This window comes from Moschus berezovskii, chromosome X, assembly GCF_049115385.1.
Source record: "Moschus berezovskii isolate FMDL1 chromosome X, NW_MosBer_1.0, whole genome shotgun sequence".
Lineage (NCBI taxonomy): Eukaryota > Metazoa > Chordata > Mammalia > Artiodactyla > Moschidae > Moschus > Moschus berezovskii.
The window spans coordinates 147,349,703-147,370,473 of record NC_142488.1 but is presented as its reverse complement, the minus strand read 5'-3'; the positions used below and the strand labels follow the sequence as shown (position 1 = coordinate 147,370,473).

At 45.4% G+C, this 20,771-nt stretch overlaps 1 pseudogene; it reads right to left on the bottom strand.

Annotated features, from left to right (window-relative positions):
• Positions 1-14,219, bottom strand: part of LOC129564092 (transcriptional adapter 2-alpha pseudogene) — a 45,534-nt pseudogene extending 31,315 nt beyond the window's left edge.
• Between the last annotated feature and the right edge of the window lie 6,552 nt (positions 14,220-20,771).

Genomic DNA, 20,771 nt, shown 5'->3' with positions numbered 1-20,771 from the left:
TTGCACTGTTGGTGGGAATGCAAATTGATACATCTTCCATGGAAGACAGTCTGGAGATTCCTTTAAAAACTAGGAATAAAATCAACATATGACCTAGTACTGGAGAAGACAATGGCAAGCCACTCCAGTGCTCTTGCCTAGAAAATCCCATGGATGGAGGAGCCTGGTAGGCTGCAGTCCGTGGGGTCGCTAAGGGTCGGACACGACTGAGTGACTTCACTTTCACTTTTCACTTTCACACATTGGAGAAGGAAATGGCAACCCACTCTAGTGTTCTTGCCTGGAGAATCCCAGGGATGGCGGAGCCTGGTGGGCTTCCGTCTATGGGGTCACACAGTCGGACACGACTGAAGTGACTTAGCAGCAGCAGCAGCAGCATGACCTAGTAATCCCACTCCTAGTCATATACTCTGAGGAAACCAAAGTTGAAAAAGAGACATGAATCCCATTGTTCATTGCAGCATTATTTACAATAGCTAAAACATGGAAGCAACCTAGATGTCCATGGGCAGATTAATGGATAAAGAATTTGTGGTACTTTTGCACAAAATATTATGCAGCAGTAAAAAGGAACACTTTTGAGTCAGTTCTAATGAGGTGTATGAACCTAGAACCTATTATACAGAGTGAAGTAAGTCAGAAAGAGAAAGATAAATATCATATTCTAATGCATATATACGGAATCTAGAAAAATGGTACTGAAGAATTTGCTTATAGGTCAACAATGGAAACACAGACACAGAGAACAGACTTGTGGACATGGGGATGGGGAGGAGAGGGGGAGATATATGGAAAGAGTAACATGGAAAGTTGTATTACCATATGTAAATTAGCCAACGGGAATTGGCTGTATGGTTCAGGAAAGTCAAACAGGGGCTCTGTATCAATCTAGAGGAGTGGGATGGGGAGGGAGATGGGAGGGAAGTTCAAAAGGGAGGGGATATATGTACACCTATGGCTGGTTCATGCTGAGGTTTGACAGAAAACAGCAAAATTCTATAAAGCAATTATCCTTCAATAAAAAATAACATTTAAAATGTCAAAATAAAAGAAACGAAAAAACTACACTAGGAAGACTATGGGAAGATGGTGAGAACTCTGGCCCGAAGTGCAGCAGGAGAAAGGAGAGGGAGCACTTGGAAGAGTGGGTTTCCATTTTCAACTGGGTGCTTGGGGTTGGCTTTGTTGTGAAGCAGAGACTGAGTGAGGACTTGAGGGATGTTTGGGAGCATGAGGAGACCAGTGTGGTCAGAGCAGAGTGGGTGAAGAGAGCAGCAGGACAGTTGGTCAAGAGCTGACAGGGACTGGATGTGGAGGCCTCAGGGGACATGCTGAGGGCTTGTGCTAAGAGTGAAGTGGGAGGTGGTGGAGGGTGGCTGCTGTTGGATTGTGTCCCCCCGAAAAAGATGTTGAAGTCCCAAACCCTGGAGCCAGAGAATGTGAATTGATTTGGAATTAGGATTTTGCAGATGTATTTAGTTCATTTAGGGCTTCCGTTGTGGCTCAGAGGTTAAAGTGTCTGCCTGCAATGCAGGAGACCTGGGTTCGATCCCTGGGTTCTGAAGATCCCCTGGAGAAAGAAATGGCAACCCTCTCCAGTATTATTGCCTGGAGAATCCCATGGAGGGAGGAACCTGGCAGGCTACAGTCCACGGGGTTGCAAAGAGTCGGACATGACTGAGCTACTTCACTTCACTTCACTTAGTTCATTTAAGATGAGGTCACACTGTTATGGTGGCCCTAATATGATGACTGATATATTTATAAGAAAGCCATGTGAACACACACAGAGGGAGGTTGTATGAAGACAGAGGAAGAGTTGGAGTGAAGTGTCTACAAGGCAGAGAAGGCCAGGCGCTGCAGGCCACCACCAGAAGCTAAGAGAGAAGCTAAGAGAGAGGCCTGGAACTGACTCTCCCTCAGTGCTATCAGAATCAATCAGCCCTGCTGATACCATAGTCTCAGACTGCTGGCCTCCTGAACTGTGAGAGAATAAATTTCTCTTGTCTGAAGGCATCTCCTATGTGGTACTTTATGATGGAAACTCTAGGAAACTCATAGAATTATCAACAGAGTAGTGATATCATCTGACTGGTATTTTTGATTGATAAATTCTGGGTTCATATTTTCTTTTTGTTCTTCATGCTTATTGATATTGACTTCATACATGAAAGACTTGCCTACTGAAAGGTCACAAAGTTCTCATCTGAATCGTTCACTTTTTATCCTTTTAGCTTTTGCCTGTATAAATCTGAGCATTTGAACGTAAACATGTTTGTGAATGACGGAAGGTAAGAACACGAGGAAATGCAGGTTTGTTTTTCCCCATATGGATATTCCACAACCATTTGTTCAACAAAAGACTATGCTCCCTCCATTGAATTATCTAAACTGCTCTACCGAATAACCATTGACCACATACATATGTCTGGAAATGCTTCTGGATGGTCTTTCCTGTCCCATGGAGCCACAGCTCCAGTACTGGACATGTAGAGTAAGCCATGAAATTAGGCTGTGTTATTCTTTTTATTTGTGCATAGTCACAATTCTTCAGGCTATCACTGGGCTTCAGTTCCCACATAAATTTCAATATCAGCTCATCAGGGACTTCTCTGGTTGTCCAGTGGTTGAGACTCTACCTGCCAATGCAGGGAACGTGGGTTCTATCCCTGCTCCAGGAAGATCCCACAAGCTCAAATGCCACTAATTCCGAGCACCACGACGGCTGAACCTGTGCTCTAAAGCCCATGTTCTGCAATAAGAGAAGTGACTGCAACGCAAAGCCAGTGCACAGCAAGTAGAGTGCAGTCCCCACTCCCTACAATTAGTGAAAGCCTGGGTACAGCAAGGAAGACCCAACACATGCAAAAATAAATTTAAAAAATCACCAGAAGGGGAGTAGAGCAGGCCAGCTTCTCTGTGTAAAAGTCAGTGTGGAGCTGGTCTAGGGATCCTGTACAAAAACCAAGTGGGAAATAAAGCCTCACAGTTGCTTACATATGTTTAAATGAGCTCTCTGTCTCAGTCTTTCTGTGGGTGCTACAAAGGGGGAGCCATGAGCAGACGTTGTTACAGTTTTAGTCGTAGGTTTAGCAGATATTCATAGTTTTTTTTGCTATCATCCCTGGTAAAGAACCATTTCAGCACAGATCCAGAGTCACATGGGTATGTAGAGTTGGTGTGGACACTCTGGTCAGACATGTGGCAGGAAAGGCCAAAGAATGTACCAAGCAAGTGTCTAGTGTGTTTACTTCTGCTGTTGTCCATCACACAAGTGGAAACTCATGAATTAACCAGACCCACCTGAGGGTCTAACATTAGGGCATGAGGACCGTCAGTGGAACGTCTAGGTGGCTCTGACTCCTACTTCTACAAGCCAAACCTATTTGTATCCTTTGCCCATTTCCACAAGTTGCAACTGTACTTACCTTCTTGATGATCATAGGATATTAAAAATACTTGTATATTCTTTACATTAATCTTTTATGGGCTTAAAACAGTATTTAAGAAGAACTTCCCAATGGTAGCTCACAAGGATATTTTCTTACATTTTTCTAAAATAGTTTTATGTATTCGGTAACTCAAGAAACATTGTTTGTTGGACACCATTACAAGTCTCCATGAAGGTTACAGTCTAGCCACGCGAGACTGTCAAGAAATGAAAAAACGTGGGAGAACAAGATGGCAGAGGAATAGGTGGACATGGAGCACATCTCTCTCCATGGATACATCAGAAATATACCATCAGACACAGAAGTGCATGCAGAACACTGGCTGAGAGCTGACAGGAGTACCTGACTAGTGGGAATGAATATATGGAACCTCGCAAGACTCGGTAGTAAGAAGGAACTAGTGGGAAAAACAGAAGTGTTAGTAAAGGAATAGAACTGCCCTTAGCTGGGGGGGGGGGGGGACTGATGCATAGGACCTATACCACATCGGGGCAACTGTCTGAGTGAGAGGAGAAATATTTAAGGCTGGGAGTGAAACAGCTGATCTGTGTGGCAGCCTAAATGGAATGAGAATCAGACAGTCTTTGCTGCCGCCATAGATAGCCCGGATAGGGACATAGGTACCCTGTAAGGCACAGCGGCTGAGAGCTGGAATTTAGGGATTGTGGAACAATTCCAGGGAGAGGGCTATTGTTGACTGTGGAGAGATGGATAGAGGGGATGTGAGGGAGGAGTTTGTGGTGGGAAGTGCCTGTGGAGAAAGTCGAGTGGTCATGGAAGAAAGGTGATACCGCTGAGTCACAGGTAGCCATAGCCTTTCTCTCCCCACCTGCCAGCATCCAGAGCTGAACAATAGAGAAGCTCACCCATCAAATGCCTGATGCACTGAACGACAGAGTAGGACCCCACCCAGGGTGCCCCTTTAAGTGCTTGATGTGCCGATCTATAGAGTAGGATCCCATCCAGGGGGGCCCTTTAAGTGCCTGATGTGTGAAACAACAAGAAAGGCCCCAGGCACGGGAGCCCTCTAACTGCCTAAATGGGCAGAGCTACAGAGAAAGACTGGCCAAAGAGACCTCCTGATCGTCAGATACAAGAGGCTCGCAAAAAGACTCAGATAGGGCCATGACAAGTAATGACATAACCATGCCCCAACATGCTGAAGAAGCTGAAGTTGAACGGTTCTATGAAGACCTAAAAGACCTTCTAGAACTAACACCCCATAAAAGATTTCTTTACATTATACAGGACTGGAATGCAAAAGCAGGAAGTCAAGAGATACTGGAGTAACAGGGAAATTTGGCTTTGGAGCACAAAATGAAGCAGGGCAAAGGCTAACAGAGTTTTGCAAAGAGAACCCACTGGTGACATAGCAAACACCCTCTTCCAACAACACAGAAGAAGACTCTACACATGGACATCACCAGATGGTCAACACTAAAGTCAGATTGATTATATTCGTTATAGCCAGCGATGGAGAAGCTCTATACAGTCAGCAAAAACAAGACTGAGAGCTGACTGTGGCTCAGATCATGAACTCCTAATTGCCAAAATCAGACTTCAATTGAAGAAAGTAGGGAAAACTACTAGACTATTCAGGTATGACCTAAATCAAATCCCTTATGATAATACAGTGGAAGTGACAAATAAATTCAAGGGATTAGATCTGATAGACAGAGTGCCTGACATCTATGGGCAGAGGTTCGTGACATTGTACAGGAGGCAGTGATCAAGACCATCCCCAAGAAAAAGAAATGCAAAAAGGCAAAATGGTTGTCTGCCTTACAAATAGCTGAGAAAAGAAGAGAAACTAAAGGGAAAGGTGCAACAGAAATCTATAGTATCCATTTGAACGCAGAGTTCCAAAGAATAAGAAGGAGAGATGAAAAACCTTTCTTCAGTGATCAATGCTAACAAATAGAATAAAACAATAGAATGGGAACTCCTAAAGATCACTTCAAGGAAATTAGAGATACCAAGGGAACATTTCATGCAAAGATGGGCACAATAAAAAACAGAAGATGTATGGATCTCACAGAAGCAGAAGATATTAAGAAGAGGTGGCAAGAATACACAGAAGAACTATGCAAAAAAGATCTTCATGACCCAGATAACCACGAGGGTGTGATCACTCACCTAGAGCCAGACATCCTGGCATGCAAAGTCAAATGGGCCTTATGAAGCGTCACAAAGAACAAAGCTAGTGGAACTGAGGGAATTCCAGTTGAGCTATTTCTAATCCTAAAAGATGATGCTGTGAAAGTGCTGCACTCAATATGGCAGCAAATTTGGAAATATTCAAAGAAATTTGGAAAACTGTGCCATGACCACTGGACTGGAAAAGGTCAGTTTTCATTCGAATCCCAAAGAAAGGCAATGCTAAAGTATGCTCAAACTTCTCCACAACTGCACTTGTCTCACATGCTAGCAAAGTAATGCTCAAAATTCTCCAACTGAGGCTTCAACAGTATGTGAAATGTGAACTTCCAGAGGTTCAAGTTACATTTAAAACAGGCAGAGGAACCAGACATCAAATTGACAACATTTTTTGGATTATTGAAAAAGCAAGAGACTTCCATAAAAACATCTACTTCTGCTTTATTGACTACACTAAAGCCTTTGACTGTGTGGTCACAACAAATTGCGGAAAATTCTTCAAGAGATGGGAATACCAGGCCACCTGACCTATCCACTTAGAAATCTGTATGCCGGCCAAGAAACAACAGTTAGAACCGTACATGGAACAACAGACTGTTTCCAAGTAGGGAAAGCAGTATGTCAAGGGTGTATATTGTCACCCTGCTTGTTTAACTTATATGCCGTGTACATCATGCAAAATGCTGGGCTGGATGAAGCACAAGCTGGAATCAAGATTGCTGGGAGAAATATGAATAACATCAGATACGTAGATGCCCCCACCCTTATGGCAGAAAGTGAAGAAGAACTAAAGAGCCTCTTGATGAAAGTGAAAGAGGAGAGTGAAAAAGGTGGCTTAAAACAACATTCAGAAAACAAAGATCGTGGCATCTCTTTCCATCACTTCATGGCAAATACATGGGGAAGCAATGGAAACAGTGAGAGACTTCAGATTTTTGGGCTCCAAAATCACTGCAGATGGTGACTGCAGCCACGAAATTAAAAGAGGCTTGCTCCTTGAAAGAAAAGATATGACCAACCTAGAGAGTGTATTAAAAAACAGAGACGTTACTTTGCCAGCAAATGTCTGTCTAGTCCAAGCTATGGTTTTTCCAGTGTCAGGTACAGATGTGAGAGTTGGATCATAAAGAAAGATTAGTGCCAAAGAATTGATGTTTTTGAACTGTGTTGTTGGAGAAGACTCTTGAGAGTCCCTTGGCCTGCTAGGAGATCAAACCAGCCAATCCTCAAGGAAATCAGTCCTGAATATTCATTGGAAGGACTGATGCTGAAGCTGAATCTCCAATACTTTGGCCACCTAATGTGAAGAACTAATTCATTGGGAAAATCCCTGATGCTGGAAAAGATTGAGGGTGGGAGGAGAAGGCGATGAAAGAGATGAGATGGTTGATTGGCATCATTGACTTTATGGACATGAGGTTGAGTAAGCTCTGGGAGTTGGTGATAGACAGGGAAGCCTGGCATGCTGCTGTCCATGGGATCGCAAATAGTCGGACATGACTGAGCGACTGAAAGGAATTGAGGTCCATAACTCTTGGGGTGGAGGCAGTCTATATACCTGCACACTTTGTGCTGACAGGGTCTGCACAAGCCAAGCAGCTGTGTCACCTTCACGCTTACCTGTCCCTGGGACAGAGCTTCCCCAGGCCAAAAAATCTTCCATCTATGCACACAGGGTCACTTTGGTCGTGCCCAACTCTTTGTGACCGTGTAGTCTGTGGCCTGTTAGGCTTCTCTTTCAGGGGTTTTCTCCAAGCAAGAATACTGGAGCGTATTGGGCAATACTGGTTTCCACATGCAGAGGTGAAAATAAAAATGTAATGGAAAGCTGGGAGCAGTGTGTCTAAGCAAGAAGACCCAAAACCTTCCAATAAGCTGTACAAGCTGCAGATTAAATCCACACAATCAACTAGGCCGACTCTGTGTCTATGGAATATATGAAAGGACATTGAGAGCTCTCACAAAAGAAAACTCACTGATTCTGATACTTGTGGACATTGGAGGCAAAAACACACAGATTCACACAAGAACATACAGTAGGGCCAGATTAGAATCTGAGCTGGCCCCACAACAAGTCCAGAGATCAGCACAATTTTGGAGGGCATCCTAGGGAGGTGAGGTGGATTGTGATCCCTAGAGAGGGAAAGGACTCTGAGCATTGATTCAAGAAAAACATTTATTACTCTTATCTTTTCACTTGCTCTGTAGACTCTTTTGGATATTTTTTCCTTTTTCTCCCCTTTCGTTTTCACCCTGTGTTGTAGTTATCTATTTTATTGGCACTATGAAATCTAATTAAGCTTTTGAGGTTTTTTGTTTTGTTTTGTTTTCCTCAGTCACAGTTTTTATTGTTGTTATAAACCAGTGCCTCTACATTGGGGTGCTTCAGTTCTGTGGAATTTTGCTTTTTGTTTTCCTTTTATATTTTTAAAACTTGATTATTTAAACTTATTGTTATTTTTTCTACATTTATTATTTTCTTTGCTTTTCCTAATATTTTTTGCTCATGTGCTCTCCACTGTCTGGAACACTCAGAGAGGTTCAAGGAGTTACATAGAGAAGAGAAGAGGGAGGAGGGAAATAGAGGTGACCAGGAGGAGAAGAGAGGGAGTCAAAATTGGAGAGCCCAGTCTAGCCAGTAATCAGTTTCCTAAGTGTTCTCCACAGCCCGGAACACCCAGAGGGATTAAAAAAGTTAAGTAGAGAAGAGAAGGGGGAGGGAGGAGATAGAGGTGTCAAAAGAGGAGAGAGCAATCAAGCCAGTAATCACACCTCTAATTGAAATGGATACTGTAGATTAGATTGTTGAAGGTACAAAATTGATAAAAAATACCAAAAATCAAAGATGAAAAATCTAGAGTAGAATTTAGACTCTCAAAAATACACTATTAAAAACATGAAACAAAACCAATCACAAATATTCTAAAAGAAATATATATATATGAAATTTATTTTAACAATATGGTCTTTTTTTGTAAGGTAATAGTAGGTTACAAAAATGAAAATTAAAGGAGTAATAAAGAACTTAAAAATAAAAAAGTAATTAAAAAATGACAATAGTAAAAATATATCTAGGAATTTCTCTGAAGTTGTTGAGGGCAATGTGGGGTCAGTTCAGTTTCAGATAGTTCCTTGTTCCAGCTTATACTTCTTCTCAAGGTCTATATGCCCCTTCCAGTGCTTAGCCAATCTGTTGCTCCTGTCACTTCCAGAGTGGTTCCCTCTTCTTTGTTTCATTTGGCTTCCTCTGTCTGCAAGTCTCTTCAGTGTCTAATTTCTACCCTGACACAAGGGGGCAGGGTGGTCACTTATTTAAGCTCACTTGTTCAGTTGTGTTGTGGGGAGGTAGGAACACAGCAAACAAACATCACTGGCCTGTGCGGGGAGTGCTTCCAGTGTATGGACCACACTGGGTTAGCCCCAGCTCACCACGGCATGTGCTTTCCTCATTTACACTGCTTAGGCTCCAAGTTGCTCTGCAGGGGAACTGTGAATACCCTGTGTTTCATGCATCTCACGGAGCTGAGCTGCTCAGGTTCAGGTTCTTGGGTACTATACAAGGGCACAGACTTGGTTGGGCGTGCGTTTTGTGCCCTTCCCAGGTCTGAGCACCTCAGGCAGCCAGGTGCTTGGTGAGCACACAGTCCTTAGTGGACCGTGCATCTTAATCACTTCCCTGGTCCTGGCGTCTTGGTTTCCCAGGTGCACTGGGAGAGCACCATCTCAGGTGTGCTGTATGTCTTCTCTGGGAAACTGATCTCAGGTTGTGACCCTCCTGGCAGATGTCAACTATCCAGGATCCCAGGAAGACATGGTTAGCAACGGGGAGCCTGCTCACAGTTTGGTAGAGGATGCCATCTCTGCAGCCGAGATGGCCCCTCGCCTTCTGGCTATGACTGTTGCACGCCTGCCTCTCTGCCTCCAGCGGAGGAGGGGCCAGTTTGCAGCCAGGCAGCTCTCCTTTGTTGTTTTCTCAGTCTTTTGTTCTCTGAGCGGCCAAGGCCAGGCTGTACCTTAGGTTAGAACATTTCACGGGGAAAGTTCTCTCTCTCTCTTTTTTTCTCTTTGGCTATCCCACAGTTGGGGTTGCTATCTCATGATAGCTCCCGCAGATTGTCCTCAGGGCATTCAGGCCCGGTCCTTACCCTAAGCATGGAACCCGCACCTCCCTATCCAGCTCCTGCTCACTTGTGGCAGACTTAAGCATCTGGGCTACTTTTCCACTGGAAGTTGTGGTTAGGCGCCTATTCATTCTGTGGGGAGTTTTGTTCTTTCTCCCAGTTATGTTGCCCTCTGAGATTCCAAACTCCCCAGAGATTCGCAGGTGAGAGGGTTTCAAGCTGTTTGGAAACTTCTCCTCCACAACTCCCTCCCCAGGACTGTGTCTGTCCCTAGCTCTTTTGCCTTTCTATTTGTCTGTTATATTTTGTCCTACCTCCTTTCGAAGAGAATGGGATGCCTTTCTGGGAGCTTGGTGCTCTCTGCCAGCATTCAGAAGATGTTTCGTGGAAGTTCTTCAGCATTAAAACGATCTTTTGATGAATTTGTGGTGGGGGAGAAAGTGGTCTCCCAATCTTATTTCTCCATCATTTTAGGACCACCCCAGTACCTTATTTTTGACAAAGGAGGCAAGAATGTATAATGGAACAAAGACAGCCTCTATAATAACTGGTGCTGGGAAAACTGGACAGCTACATGTAAAAGAATGAAATTAGAACACTTCCAAACACCACACATAAAGATAAACTCAAAATGGACTACAGACTTAAATGGAAGACTAGAAACTATTATAAAACCCTTAGAGGAAAACACAGGCAGAACACTACGACATAAATCAAACCAAGATCCACTATGACCCATTTCCTAGAGTAACAGAAATAAAAACAAAAGTAAACAAGTGGGACCTGATTAAACTTAAAATTTGGAAATATTTCTTGATTGTCAGTCCTGTCCCATGGATCCACAGCTCCAGTACTGAACATGTACAGTAAGCTATGAAATTAGACTGTCCTGGTCTTTTTAGCTGTGCATAGTCACAACACTTTGGGCAATCCTCAGGCTTCTGTTCTCACATAAATTTCAATATCAGTTTATCAGGGACTTCTCTGGTTGTCCAATGGTTGACACTCAACCTGCCAATTCAGGGAACATGGGCTTGATCTCTGCTCTGGTAAGATCCCACAAGCTGAAAAGCCACTAAGCCCAAGCACCACAATGGCTTAGCCTATGCTCTAGAGCCCGCCAGCTGCAACTACTGAAGCTGGAGCACCTAGAGCCTGTGCTCTGCAACAAGTGAAGTCACCCCAATGAGAAGTTTATCTTCTACAACTAGAGCGTAGCCCCCACTCACCACAACCAGAAAAACTGTGTGTGCAGCAGCAAAGATCCAACCCAGCCAAAATTACATAAACAAACAAATGAATCTTTTAAGAAAGAACCTGCCTCACAATGCAGGGCACATCACTTCGATCTCTGGTCAGGAAGCTAAGATCCTACATGCAGTGGAGCAACTGCTGAGCCTAGGCATTGTGACTGGAGTGTCTGTGCACTGCAACAAGAGATCCTGCATGACACAATGATGTTTCCACAGTCCCTAGATAAGGCCCAATGGGGCAAAAGAAAGAAATAAAATATTTGTTTAAGAAATCAGCTCCATCAATTTCTACAAAAATGGTGCTGGGAAAACTGGACAGCTACATGTAAAATAATGAAATTACAGCACTTCCTAACACAAACAACTCACTCTCATACTGTATAGGACTCCTTGTTTTGGCTTCCCTGGTGGTCCAGTGGTTAAGAATCTGCCTGCCAATGCATGACACATGGGTTTGATCCCTGGGCCAGGGAGATCCCACATACCCAGTGCAACTAGGCTGGTGTGCCACACCTACAGAGCTCACCACGATCTAGAGTCCCTGCTCCTCAAGAAGAGAAGCCTCTGCAATGAGAAGCCTGAGCTCAGCAATTAGAGAGTAGCCCCCGATAGCTGCAAGCATAGAAAACCTGCATAGTTAACAAGAGGCAACACAACCAAAAATAAATAATTTTCATTAAAAATTTTTTAAGAGTCCTTGTTTCCAGCTATAGCCTTCTCAGACATTGAAAATTTCAGTTAATTAAGTTCGTCCTACACTAAAATCAGGTTCTATAGAGCCAATCTTAAAAAGTAAGACCCAAAAGGATCAAACTGTTTCGAGCATCTTAACAGGATTTCATAATAAAGCTCAAGAATAAGTTAAGGAATAGAAAAATATCAAGCATGCAAGGGAAATTTGATAATGCTTGGCATCCAATGTAAAAATACCAGGGGGCAAAGAAGCAGGAAACTCCAATCCATTATAACAGAAATCAGTGTGTTGTTGTTCAGTCACTCAATAGAGTCTAACTCTTTGTGACCACATGGACTGTGTCTTGCCAGGCTTCCCTGTCCTTCACCATCTCCCAGAACTTGCTCAAACTCATATTCGTGGAGTCGTGATGTCATCCAACCATCTTGTCTTCTGTCATTCCCTTCTCCTCCTGCCTTCAATCTCTTCAAGCATCTGGGTCTTTGGCAATGAGTCGGCTCTTTGCATCAGGTGAACAAAGTTTTGGCGATTTCATTTTAACAAATATCAGTTAAAATGCATCAATTGGAAAGGAAGAAATAAATGTGAATTTATTTACAGACAAAATGATTGTCTATGTAGGAAGGCCAATGGGATCTACAAAAGAGCTATTACAATTAATTAATGAGTTTATCATGCTTTCAGGATACAAGGATACTCTTGAGAGTGCCTTGGACTGCAAGATCAAACCAGTCAATCCTAAAGGAAATCAGTCCTGAATTTTCACTGGAAGGACTGATGCTAAAGCTGAAGCTTCAACACTTTGGCCAGCAGATGCAAAAAGCTTACTTGCTTGGAAAGACCCTGATGTTGGGAGAGATTGAAGGCAAAAGGAGAATGGGAGGGCAGAGGATGAGATGGTTTGACAGCATAATCCATTCAATGGGCATGAACTTGAGCAAACTCCAGGAGACAGTGGGGACACAGAGCCTGGTTTGCTATAGTCCATGGGGTTGCAAAGAGGTGGACACTAGTTAGAGACTGAACAACAACAACAAGGTTCTGGTATTACATCTTAATATACAAATGTAACTATAAAACCAACAATATATTTCAAAACCAATACTGAATGGCAGTACCCAACTTTCTTATTCTCCCTCTTCTTACATTGTCTTCACTTATGTTGTAATCCTTGAATATCTGGATCTCAGAACGTCCCCTCCACCCGGAAGATGAATGCAGTATTAGGAATTGAACAAGCTAAAACTAAAGTCAGAGACAGCACAGTAGCTCAGTTTAATTTTCTGCAGTTAATAATCATCAAAAAATATGTGGACCCTGAGCCCTCAAACAGTACCACAGGCACAAGATGAAGCCTGCTCAAATTACTGCAGAAAGAAATGCCCTTGGGAAGGACACTTGAGGCTAGGGCACATGGGCAAGGTTTAAGCCCCTCTTCTGTGCTGAGACTAAGCAAAAAGGGGGTGCACAAAGTGCTGCAAGGTCAACCTCACCATGTAAAGCTACTCCAGAAAGAAGGCAGGGCATTGTCTTCAGCAGTCAAATGGCTAAAAGTGAGGGAAAATGAAATTCAAGTTCCCGCCGAGAAGAAAGAAGAGGAGCATGTCCTCCCTCTGTCTCCCACACACCTACGAGCCCAGACAACCACACTTCTCCTCTAGGCTTAACCCTCCATTGTGGCTTTTCCTGGGCCAAGACTGGTCAACACCCACAACTCCCTTCCTCGCCCTGGCCCCCTTTAGAACTGACAGAAGCAACAGGCGGCCATGAATGTAGAGCTCCCTCCGAATCGGCCACTGCAGTTCAGTAGGTCGAGTCAGGAGGTGGCGGGCATAGTCCGACTGCACATGCAATGAGAAAGGCACGGCGAGGCTGCTGGTGGAGATACGGCTAAGGCATCATCCACACTAGTCATTTTCCCTGTACGTCAGGCTCCCTGCTCATGGAGACCCATATTCTTCCACAAGGCAGCCACCCGACACCCTTCATATCACTGCAGAACCCTCTGGATCCCTTCAGGTTGCTTTTCCTCACCACCATCCCCTGGCCTCCAGACCATCTCTGAGCCATACCCTCCAGATCCCCTACAGTACCCTCCTACTACACTTTAGGCCCTGCTACCCACAACCCCCAAACCATTCCTCGCCCACCCCCCACCCCCTCAGCCGCCCAGCCCACCAGCCCACTGAATCTTCCAGATTCAACTGGAAGATTCGGTTACTCAGAACTCTGGCTCCGGGTGCAGGGTCTTCACCAGACCGTAGTGTGTGGGCTACCCATGGGATCTGTGGAATGGCACTGGCTGTGCCACCTGACTCTGCTGCAGCGCTGGGGTCTCTGGGATCAGCCAGGTCGCCGGAGTCCCAGGGATTCCTCGACTGACGGCATCACCAGGGCCAGCTGGGTCGCCAGAGCCATCGCGGCCAGCAGCACCACTCAGCACACCTTGGCCGCCACATGCTGTGCTCACTGCAGAGGCCACAGCACCTGCATCTTCATTGGCTGCCCTCAGGGCTCCTCCACCGTGTGCCTCGGAATCCATCTTGAACCGCTCTCCCCCTCCCTCCTCGGCGGGAAAGACTGAACCTTGCCTACAGCTCCCAGCTCTGTAATGCGACCTGCAACTCAGCATAGGCAGAGCACCTGCGCACACACACCCTGGTCCTGCCTCATGATTGGTTCCCACCAACCACTGGTTCCCGCGATGACTGCAGGCTCTTGGGCAATGGGCACTCCCTCCTGAAGTTTCACACTGTTAGGGCGCCATATCGCTCCAATGTGCGTGCACAGACACACACCCACGTGTTCTGAGCCCTCTAAGTCAACCCTGCCTCAGACCCGGAAACCATGAAAAGGGATCAGCCATGTGGCTTCTGGGTGCTGCTCCACCCTCTACCGTGGTGGCACCTCCTTAGTGCGCATGCTCAAACAGACCCCACCTCACTCCTCAGGGCACGTGACTGTTTCCACTCCAAACCTGCAAATCCCAAGTGAATCATGGTCCCTGTGCACCTCCAAGACTGCACTACTGCCAACCTGGTGTCGCTCACAGGTGACCATCATGCTTAGTGCAGGTCTTTGTCATCAACTCCCAGAAGGAAGTCAAGTACCCCTGGGTCAGGGCCAGTCAGTCCCTCTGGTGTCTCACACATAGCTCATGTGTGTGTATGTGCGTCTGTGTGCGTGAGCACATGGGCAGGTGCATTCACATGGGCGTATGTATGGGTGTGTTTGTGAGAGAGAGCACGTGCACAGATTCATGCACATAGGCGTGTGATTATGCGTATCTGTGTGTGTGCCTGAGAGAGTGCCCTTACACAGGTGCCTGCCCATCGGTGTGTGCATGTATCTGTGTGTGGAGGTGCTTACACATGGGCATATATGTATTGTCACAAGAGAGTGTGTGGTCAGGTACATGCACAAGGGTGTGTCCCTGTGTGCATGTGTGTGTATGTGTGTGTGTATCGGGGACCAGGCTCGATATGGCCCAGGGTATCCTCAGGATGAACGGCGTCGGCATCAGCGAGAGAGAGAGAGACAGGGGCTGATGATTCCTTGGTTTATGCAGGAAACCAATAAAACTCCAGCACAGGATTTGCTCTGTTTATGTAGGCCACAGGTGCCCTCTCGAATCACTGGAGGCACCCCACCAGGGCACCCCCTCGAGTGGGTCTTAGAAGCCCAGGCAGATAAGTAAATGCAGAGGGCCCAGCGCTCCAAGGATCTCAACCAGAAAAAGGAGAATAGAGAAAAGGATGGAAAAAGAAAAAGAATGACACGGGGAGACCAAGCTTCAGTGAGCAAGGCCCAAAACTTTATTTTCCAGTGCTGCTTTTATACCCTAAGTTGTGCACATAAAAAATAGAGAAAGGGAGGTATAGAGTCACACCAAAATCACTCGGGGTCAGCAGTCTTGACCCTTATCAGGATCAGGGCTTATTTTGGTATGTCTCGTGATATACAAGTTTTAGGTGGTTTACATCATCTTCTGGCCAGGAGGCCTGCTATCAGTTTATGGCCCTCTCTCCTAACAAAAGTTAGTTAGCTAGAAAAAGGCTTATATTCTTTCAAGGTGATTTTCCTAAAGTCGGGTGCTATTCTCCAAAGACACATGACAAAGTTACATTCCTATAAGGCAAGGGTGTAGTGAGCTACAAGAAAGGAATTTATTAACTTAAGATCTGATGTGGTTAAATCAAAGGCTACTACTTATTTTCTCTATATGTGATTAATATATTTCCAAGGATACAATAGATAAACTTTGCAGCAAGCATTGATTCAACAATGAAATCTTTTTTAGTACTATTCTAATGATTTTAACTTCTTCAACATATTCCTGTATTTTAGAATATTAGGTTTTCTGTCCTTGCATGGCTGGGAGGCTGTAAACAGTCACATTCGTAGTTGTTAGAGCCCGGACAAACTTGTCAGGCAAGTTAGAAAGCTATCAGAGGGGCTTGGATTGGAACACTCCCATTAAGCCAAGGAGAACTTTTTAACTACAGCTCTGAATTAATGTTTTCAGAGAAAGGTGGTTGGGGGTAAGCCCCTGTAAGTATTAGAGGACTTGGTAAGAGGCGTAAGATAGTAAGGCAGTCAGACTTCGGTTTTCTTTGGGGTAGATGCTCGGGTAAGTCCAGGGGGTTCCTCGAGTCCTGATTAGCCTTTGCCCGTCAGGCCTCTTCCCCAATTGACCTTTGCCATGGGTAGGATTTCCCTCGCTTGCTCCCGGCATGTGTGTGCATCAAAGAGAGCACGATTGAGATGCATTCACATGGGCATAGGTGTCTGCATACCTGCTTGCCCAGGTGTCTTCACATGGGAGTGGGGTGGGTTGGCCCTGGAGGCATGATACCAGGGATGCAGAGCCTGCTGTGCCTGCCCACCTGGGTGGGGGCCCTGCTGTTGAGCTCACTGGGGATGGCATCGGGCTGGGTTACCTGGCGCTCCAGGCACATAGACTGCAGGGACTCCAGTCTGTGGGCTTGCTTGGGGCCCTTCAGAAGCACTAGAGGAACCGGCTAGACTCAAGGACTGGGGGAAGGGCAATGTACCCCTGGACACTGCCTGGCCCTCTCCCATCCCTGATCCCCAGCCCTTGGCTGAAGTGTCCTCTCAGCTCTCAAATCCAAGGTCAACAATGTTCCTCCACCCCTTATGCAGGGAGAGAGGCATCGGCAGTGGATGCTCAGGGGTGGGGCATCCCTGTCCCGCCTTCCCACCCACCCAGTTTCTCTCCATTCTGGCTCCAAGTCAGTTTTAGGGTGTGGGTAGTCCCTTGGACTGCAAGGAGGTCCAACCATTCCATTCCAAAGGAGATCAGTCCTGGGTGTTCATTGGAAGGACTGATGCTAAAGCTGAAACTCCAATACTTTGGCCACCTGATGTGACAAGTTGACTCACTGGAAAAGAATCTGATGCTAGGAGGGATTGGGGGTGGGAGGAGACGGGGACGACAGAGAATGAGATGGCTGGATGGCATCACCGACTCTGTGGACATGAGTTTGAGTGATCTCTGGCAGTTGGTGATGGACAGGGAGGCCTGGCGTGCTGTGATTCATGGGGTCGCAAAGAGTCGGACACGACTGAGCGACTGAACTGAACTGAACTGAACTGAGACCCTGTCTAATGCCTGTGTCTGTCCCCTGCTCTGTGGCCTAGAGGACACAGGCGGGGAGCCTGGACACATCTTTCCCTCAGGGGCCGACTGTTAGGTTGGGGGGATATTTGTAAGGAGAGTCATGCTGTAGAAGGGGGCTCACTAACTACGATGGATTAGAGGGCAAGGGGCTAAGCCACAGGATGCACGAACATCCTTCCTCTGCCAAGTACACACTGCAATTGTGCTCTTCATCCGTAGTGATAGCTAACACTTGCTACTGTCCATACGATGTTTCATAGACTTTCCATATTATCTAAAATCAAGTCAGTTTTCAGACAGTATTGCCATGTCGGTATCCAGTCTCCCATGATGCAGGTCTCCTCCACACAAATCACACACACCCACTCCCTCCCCAACATTAGCGGCTCAAAGTCTTGTGCATTTTGGTTTCTGCATTTCTCAAAACTATGACTGTAGTGCTCCATTCAGTTCAGTTCAGTCGCTCAGTCGTGTCTGACTCTGCGACCCCATGAATCACAGCACGCCATGCCTCCCTGTCCATCACCAACTCCCAGAGTTCACTCAAAGTCATGTCCATCGAGTCGGTGATGCCATCCAGCCATCTCATTCTCTGTCGTCCCCTTCTCCTCCCGCCCCCAACATTTCCCAGCATCAGAGTCTTTTCCAGTGAGTCAACTCGTCGCATGAGGTGGCCAAAGTATTGCAGTTTCAGCTTTAGCATCAGTCCTTCCAATGAACACCCAGGATCGATCTCCTTTAGAATGGACTGGTTGGATCTCCTTGCAGTCCAAGGGACTCTCAAGAGTCTTCTCCAACACCACAGTTCAAAAGCATCAATTCTTTGGCGATCAGCCTACTTCACAGTCCAACTCTCACATCCATACATGACCACTGGAAAAACCATAGCCTTGACTAGACGGACCTTTGTTGGCAAAGTAATGTCTCTGCTCTTTAATATGCTATCTAGGTTGGTCATAACTTTCCTTCCAAGGAGTAAGCGTCTTTTAATTTCATGGCTTCAATCAACATCTGCAGTGATTTTGGAGCCCCCCAAAAATAAAGTCTGACACTGTTTCCACAGTTTCCCCATCTATTTCCCATGAAGTGATGGGACCAGATGCCATGATCTTTGTTTTCTGAATGTTGAGCTTCAAGCCAAACTTTTCACTCTCCTCTTTGACTTTCATCAAGAGGCCTTTGAGTTCCTCTTCACTTTCTGCCCTAAGGGTGGTGTCATCTGCATATCTGAGGTGATTGATATTTCTCCCGGCAATCTTGATTCCAGCTTGTGCTTCTTCCAGCCCAGCGTTCCTCGTGATGTACTCTGCATATAAATTAAATAAGCAGGGTGACAATATACAACCTTGACGTACTCCTTTTCCTATTTGGAACCAGTCTGTTGTTCCATGTCCAGTTCTAACTGTTGCTTCCTGACCTGCATACAGGTTTCTCAAGAGGCAGGTCAAGTGGTCTGGTATTCCCATCTCTTTCAGAATTTTCCACAGTTTATTGTGATCCACACAGTCAAAGGCTATGGCATAGTCCATTAGGGACCGGACTTAACATGGGTCTGAATGGTGAGATCTGCAAAGGAAAATGATAATGCCAATGACAAATAATGTGTGTGACAAGAGAGTGACAGAAGTATGAAAGAAAGACACTGTATGATAGAAAGAGTTTCTCAGAGAGTTTACCACTGTGACAGGTGCATGATTTTGAGTGAGTGTGACAGAGGGAATGTGTGATTGGGACAGGAATTTAAAAGGACAGAATGTGACGGGAAGAGACTAAGATGCAGATGATACTGATAGTGGTAGCAGGTCCCCAAGGTAACTTAACATGTACAGTGAATGGTGAATGGTGCAGCCAGATTAGTGGTCTCCAAAGAAAACATTTAATTCTGGAACCAAAAGACGCAATTCCAGTCGCCCAGTACTTTGTGGAGTAGAAATTTTGTTAAAGTGAAAATGATAGAAAAAGCTTCTGACATAGATATCAGAACGGGGTAGTAAGAGCACCACACTTGCTACTTTAAGCAGAGCATTATATACTTTTATGCTACTTGCTGAGAATAGATAAAAGGATCACTCAAGGCTATGAAAATTTTGCCCAGACCCTTTCCCATAACATACATCTGAGGATAACACACTGGCAGGATATTAACCAGAAGAAATGGATTAACCCAGAGCTCAAGGCCATGAACGTTTTATCCAGACCTTCTCCCATAATATTGGTTCTGAGCTCAAAAATCATATCCTTAAGCAAGAGATTCTTCTGCCTACTAGGCCTCCATGTCTAAGGAAAAAGAATGTGAAAAAGAAAGAATGTTCACCTCCTCCTTAAAGAGCCTTGATCTCCCTAGCAACCTGACTGAGTTAACTCTCTCAGCCAGATACAATGACAGCATGAGTGTGTGGCACACAAAGTGTCAGAGATAGAGTCTAGGAGAGATCAGGTGTGAGAGAGAATAAGTGTGATAGAAAAAGCATTATAGACTGACACAGGAATATTACAGAAAGAGTATGTGTGACAGATAATCTGGCTCATTATGAGAAAGCAAATCTGAGAGATAATATGTATGGAAGAAAATGGGTCTGTCACACATGTCAGAGTGTGACAGGGAATGAAGCTGACTGTGGCAGACAGCACCCTGGGATGGTGGATCAATCTTTGGGGCGCATGTTTCCCTGAGGGCGGCCATCCCCAGGTCTCAACCAGTCTGGAGAAAGTCAGCAACTTGACTTGGCTCAGATGCCAAAGCCACGTTCTTCCCAATCAGTTTCATCAGTAATAAAGCTGATATTTAGGTTGAAATACATGCAAGGGGGATGTGTCAAAGGCCACAGATGCTAAGCTGGGCCTGTTTGAAAAGAGTGGTTGGAGACACATAGCAGGCATGAGTGGGTGGTGTCAATGAACTCCTGGGGGAATTGATTCAGGTGGTCCAATTTGTAAGTCTGTTCAGTTCAGTCACTCAGTCATGTCTGACTCTTTGCAATCCCATGTACTGCAGCACACTAGGCCTCCCTGTCCATCAACAACTCCCGGATTTTACACAAATCATGTCCATTGAGTCGGTGACGCCATCCAACTATCTCATGCTCTGTTGTCCCCTTCTCCTGTTGCCTTCAATCTTTTCCAGTATCAGGGTCTTTTCAAATCAGTCAGCTCTTCACATTAGGTGGCCAAAGTATTGGAGTTTCAGCTTCAACATCAGTCCTTCCAATGAATATCCAGGACTGATTGTGTTTTGGATGGACTGCTTGGATCTCCTCGCAGTCCAAGGGACACTCGAGAGTCTTCTCCAACACCACAGTTCAAAAGTATCAATTCTTCTGTGTTCAGCTTTCTTTATAGCCCAACTCAAATCCATAGATGACTACTGGAAAAACCATAGTGTTGACTAGTTGGACCTTTGTTAACAAAGTAATGTCTCTGCTTTTCAATAAACTATCCAGGTTGGTCATAACT